The following is a 6000-nucleotide window of genomic DNA, read 5'->3' as shown; positions in this document are numbered from 1 at the left end:
GAGTTTCCTTCCCACTGAACATTTAATTTGAGGAGCTTAGAGAATTTGAGGAGGGTACTGTATGATTTGAGACCTCCTCCAAGACCAGCACAGTTTGACGCATTAGCCATTTGGGAACTAGTAGTGAGACAGCAACAGCAATTAAAATTGGAGAGAATAATGAGAAAGGCTGAGAAGACACTAGCAGAGGCTAGATGGGACAGTGATCAGAGATTTTGGAGAACCAAGACTTTACAGGGAATTAAGTTGTTTCTGAAATTACACAAGAGAATGAGAACGAAGCTAGAAAAAGAACCAGAAAGAGGGATTTGTATCCTTCCAATGGCACAGAGCAGAAATCCACAGAATCTAGGAAGTCTTTGGCACACGATGAAGTCAGATGATGGTGAGTTAATTTTTCAGTTATTGAGAAATCGACCCCGCCATATGCAGCACACAAGAGAAGTTCAAACACCAGTGTAGATCCTACAGCCCCGATATCAGTTGAGTCAACTCTGAGCCAGATACAGGTTAACCAAACTTCTCCATCACTTCTGCAGTTAAAAAGCCTATGCAGCAAATGGATAGTACAAGAATTTACCCTGATGTGCATTTAGTGGATACTGCAACAAACTTGACATTGCCGACAGGACAGGTTTACCAGCAAGCCAACATTGGTCCAGATAGAGCCACCCCAAATTTGATGCCCCCAATACAGTCGCAGACAGTTCCTCATAACAGGATCACAGACAGAAATGTTCACCTTGACAAATCAGAATACAGGAATAGTGCACACAAGAGAGCCAAATGTCAAACCAAGCCCAGAAGCAGTGTCACTACCAGTTACCATAGGTCCGGTCATACCATTGTTTGCCCAGGAAAGTATTGAGAACAGTGAGCAGAAATCTCTGAACCCGAGTGTAGAGAGGGAGAGATAGAACACAAATACAAGAATGACAACTCCCATGAGACCAACGTTTGAAGGAACTGGAATGCTAATTGATTTAAGTCCTTTTAGGACTCCTCCAAACAATGAGGTGAGATCATATATATGTCCAACTCCAAGCATGGTGACACCAGAAACCCCGAATCTAACAGTACAGCAAGGGCCAAGTGTGAGTCACAATAATGTTACCTTACAAGGTTTGACCGTTCAGCAGTTAACTGAATGGTTAGAGAGAGAGAGTAGCACTCAAGGAGATCCTAACTGAGGAAGAGCCTTGAATTTTACCAGACTTAGACTAGAGGCAGAAGACCTAATTGAGGGTGCTCCCCATGCCACTGGATTCAAGCTAGCCTAGCTGAGGAGGGGTGATACCCCGAAACCGGTCCCAGGATGCCTGTTTCCAGTCCAGAGAACACTTGGCCTGGCAGTTCGGGCTGGAGTGTTCTCATGGAGAACAGGGTCAAGACTGATTTGCGTATGGCTGGGTCCAAACTGGAATGGCATGGGCAGCAAAAAATGATGAATTTAGGCCCAGAGCTCTGTACTAGGGGTGAATGTTTGACATTGTTCAGCATTCCGTCCATCACTTGTTCTTTTTGCGTGTGGTATTGCTGACTCCAAAGATTATTGATACTACTGATTGTTATTGATTGGTGTTGAAATTGAGTCTTCTGGTGGGATTTCCAGTAAGCGCAGTCAAAAGGTCTACTGAACCTCTAACGCATCACCTTTTAAATTAAAGATAAGAAACCAAGTAAGTTCAGACGTGCCAACACTCACCAATACAGCTAACTGCATTCGTATTTTATATTGACCCTTATTGGAACCAAGCTGAACAAAACAAAAATATCTTATGAAAAGCAAATGTTTTGTTGACAGCTGAGAGGGAGGGGCAGAGGTGGAGAGAGAAAGGAGAATGATAACAGGTAAGTGAGATTAAAGGGTGATTGGAAAGATAGGAGAGGGAAAGAGCAGGGAGACAGATGGGGTTCCAAATCTGAGTTAGGCCAGGGAGAAATTGGGGGGGAAGGGAGGGAAGAAAGAGGGAGTGAGGAGAGAGCGGGAGGAGCAGACATGGAGTTAGTGTTTGCCTCTGTGTGGCGTAGAGGTGCAATTAAGGTGGGTGAATATAAAATTTTGTCATTTTCACAACTGAACGTTTTCGTTCTGGATGCAAGGATTATTAAACTCTTTAATTTTTTGCTATTCCAGCAGTCCATTTAGCATAAAATCAGAACACCAAACAACCTTCATGTGTAAATTAGATGTCCTATAAACATGAAATTAGGTCTCATAAACAATAAAGAAACCACCCACCAACATTTGCAGTCCATCATAATAGACCAAATCATCAAATCAAATCAAATCATTAACATTTATAAAGCGCGCTACTCACCCGTGCGGGTCTCAAGGCGCTAGGGGAAAGGGGGGGGTTACTGCTGCTCGAAAAGCCAGGTTTTTAGGAGTCTCCGGAATGCGGAGTGGTCCTGGGTGGTCCTGAGGCTGGTGGGGAGGGAGTTCCAGGTCTTGGCTGCCAGGAAGGAGAAAGACCTCCCACCCGCCGTGGAGCGGCGGATGCGAGGGACGGCAGCGAGCGCGAGGCCAGAGGAACGGAGGAGGCGGGTGGGGACGTAGAAGCTGAGGTGTCGGTTGAGTTATTCCGGTCCCTTGTTGTGGAGGGCTTTGTGTGCGTGGGTGAGAAGTCGAAAGGTGATCCTTTTGCTGACTGGGAGCCAATGCAGGTGTCTCAGGTGTGCGGAGATGTGGCTGTTGCGGGGTACGTCGAGGATGAGGCGGGCCGAGGCGTTTTGAATGCGTTGCAGGCGATTTTGGAGTTTGGCGGTGGTCCCAGCGTAGAGGGTGTTGCCGTAGTCCAGGCGGCTCGTGATGAGGGGGTGGGTCACGGTTTTTCTAGTGTCGGTGGGGATCCAGCGGAAGATCTTGCGGAGGGTGAGGAAGCAGGCGGAGGACACGGCGTTGACTTGCTTGGTCATGGTGAGAAGGGGGTCCAGGATGAAGCCGAGGTTGCGGGTGTGGTCTGTGGGGGTCGGTGCGGTGCCGAGGGCCTTGGGCCACCAGGAGTCGTCCCAGGCAGACGAGGTGTTGCCGAGGATGAGGACTTCCGTTTTGTCAGAGTTCAGCTTTAGGCGGCTGAGCCTCATCCAATCTGCGACGTCCTTCATACCCTCTTGTAGGTTGGTCTTGGCGCTGGCGGGGTCCTTGGTGAGGGAGAGTATAAGTTGGGTGTCGTCGGCGTAGGAGGTGATGATGATGTCGTGCTTGCGTACGATGTTGGCGAGGGGGCTCATGTAGACATTGAAGAGTGTCGGGCTGAGCGATGAGCCTTGAGGTACGCCGCAGATGATCTCGGTGGGGTCTGAGCGAAACGGTGGGAGGTAAACTCTTTGGGAACGGTTTGAGAGGAAGGAGGCGATCCAGTCCAGGGCCTGGCCTTGGATCCCGGTGGAGCGGAGGCGGGTGATTAGGGTGCGGTGACAGACGGTGTCGAAGGCCGCCGAGAGGTCGAGGAGGATGAGGGCGACTGTTTCACCGTTGTCCATCAGGGTTCTGATGTCGTCTGTGACTGAGATGAGGGCGGTTTCCGTGCTGTGGTTGGTTCGGAATCCGGTTTGTGAAGGGTCAAGCTGGTTGTTGTTTTCCAGGAAGGTGGTCAGCTGTTTGTTGACGGTCTTCTCTATTACCTTGGCTGGGAAAGGCAGGAGAGAGATGGGGCGGAAGTTTTTCAGGTCGCTCGGGTCAGCCGTAGGTTTCTTTAGGAGGGCGTTGACTTCGGCGTGTTTCCAGCATTTGGGGAAGGTAGCAGAAGAAAAAGAAGAGTTGATGACGGCCTGGAGGTGCGGGGCGATGATGTCGTCGGCTTTATTAAAGATGAAGTGAGGGCAGGGGTCCGAAGGGGCGCCGGAGTGGATAGAATTCATGATGGATTTGGTTTCTTCAGTGTTGATGTGGGTCCAGTTGTTGAGGGTGAAGGCCGGGGGTGCGGGTTCGGTGATGTTAGGTTGGGTCTGGTGTCCGAAGCTGTCGTGGAGGTCGCTGATCTTGCGATGGAAGAAGGTGGCAAGGGATTCGCACAAATCCTGTGAGGGCATGACGGCGTTTGCGTTGGGGTTCCTTGACGATGCTGAAAAGTTCTCTGCTGTTGTGGCTGTTTTTGTCCAGTCTGTCGGTGAAAAAATTCCTTTTGGCAGCGCGGATTAGGTGGTGGTGTTCGCTGGTAGCGTTCTTGAGGGCGATCATGTTGTCAGCGGTGTGGTCCTTGCGCCAGGCCTTCTCGAGGGTGTGACAAGTTTTCTTTGATTCTTTGAGGGTGTCAGAGAACCAGAGAGGTTTTTTGGTGTTGGTCTGTCAATGCGTGCGTTTGAGGGGAGCAAGGTTGTCTGCGCAGTTGGAGATCCAGTTTGTGAGGCTGAGGGCTGCGTCGTTGGGGTCGGTGGTGAGGGTGGGTTGGTTGGCGGCGAGTGCGGAGAGGAGTTGCTCTTCGGGGATCTTGTTCCATTGTCGACGAGGGATGGGTTGAGTGCGGAGGTGGCGGGTCTCGCGTCGGAATGTGAAGTGGACACAGCTGTGGTCGGTCCAGTGTAGAGTGGAGGTGTGGCTGAAGAAGATGTGTTTGCTGGCGGAGAAGATAGGGTCGAGCGTGTGTCCGGCGATGTGGGTGGCGGTGTTCACCAGTTGCTTGAGGCCGAGGCTGGCGAGCAGGGCGGTGGTGTTGGGGTCGTTGTTCTGTTCCAGATGGAAGTTGAGGTCGCCTAGGAGGATGTAGTCCGGCGAGGCGAGGGCGTGCGGGGAGATGAAGTCGGCGATGGCGTCGCTGAAAGGGGCGCGCGGTCCGGGGGGACGTTAGACGAGGGATCCTCTGAGGGTGGTCCTGGGGTCGGTGCGAATTTGAAAATGCAGATGTTCAGCGGCGAGAGGGGTGTCTTCGGTGGAGGTGGTGACGCTGATGGAGTCTTTGAAGACGATGGTGATGCCTCCTCCTACTTGGTTGGTGCGGTCTTCTCTGGAGATCTTGTAGCCTTCGGGGATGGCAGTGGCGATGTCTGGAGCTGATGAGGCGTTCATCCAGGTTTCCGTGATGAAGGCGACGTCCGGAGCTGTGGAGTCCAGGAGGTCCCAGAGTTCAACGGCCATCTCAAAACAGAACCATCAACTTTTCTTCATGCAAGCAGCCTTCTGCACTAGGGTGATGTACAACAACGAAGAGAGACATACAACCCCCTGGAAGTTCCAAATCTTATATCAGTAATGTTGGCATTTATTCGAATAGGTTGTGCAGGGCAAAGAAATATTATTCAGTTAATATATTGGATAGTTACACTGGTTAAGTCCCAGACCTATCTTGGTTGGGACATATCCATTTAAATTAGCCAAATTGAGTGATATACTGTTACCAGTTTTAAAATGAAGCACCTTTTTAGTGACCCTTTTTGCGGAGAATACAGTGAATTGAACATAGGTGCATTTCACACCAGCAGCAGATGTTTTAAGTCACTGGCTTATATTTGAGTAGGTGCCAAAGAAGTCGTCTTGCTCATTAATATTGCCAGGAATAGGGTGTCCCATAAGGGAGAGGTGGCGCACAAAGTAGTTAGAATTAAAATTGGTTCAAATCACGAATCTGCAACAATGCACTAACAAATAAAATGTTGTGCATGCGATCTTTATATTGGACAACTTAGTCCTTGGGGTTTGAGTGTCGGTGGCTCATGATTTTGATTGTATTAGGCTCACAATGGTTGTTTTTTCATATTAACAATTTGTCACTCGGAGTAGTGAAGTGAAATTGGTTGTGGGAGAATGGAGTGGGGTTTCACTCTCTATATTTGATAGATATAAATACAATGGACTTTTAGAATTTATTTTGATTTATTTTGGTATACATTGTTCTTTGATTATCTCTGAGGCTCTAATATTTAGAAGATTTTTATTAAAGAAAGCGACCAAACTTCGGCCCTGATGAAGTCCTTTGACGAAACATGTGTTGGCTGTGAGGTCGTTATGTAAAAGAGAGAAGAAGAATTAATGACTGAGATTTCATTACAGCTGTTAATTTG

Source organism: Pleurodeles waltl, chromosome 7, assembly GCF_031143425.1.
Source record: "Pleurodeles waltl isolate 20211129_DDA chromosome 7, aPleWal1.hap1.20221129, whole genome shotgun sequence".
NCBI classification, from domain to species: Eukaryota; Metazoa; Chordata; class Amphibia; order Caudata; family Salamandridae; genus Pleurodeles; species Pleurodeles waltl.
Note: the sequence above shows the minus strand (reverse complement) of the source record.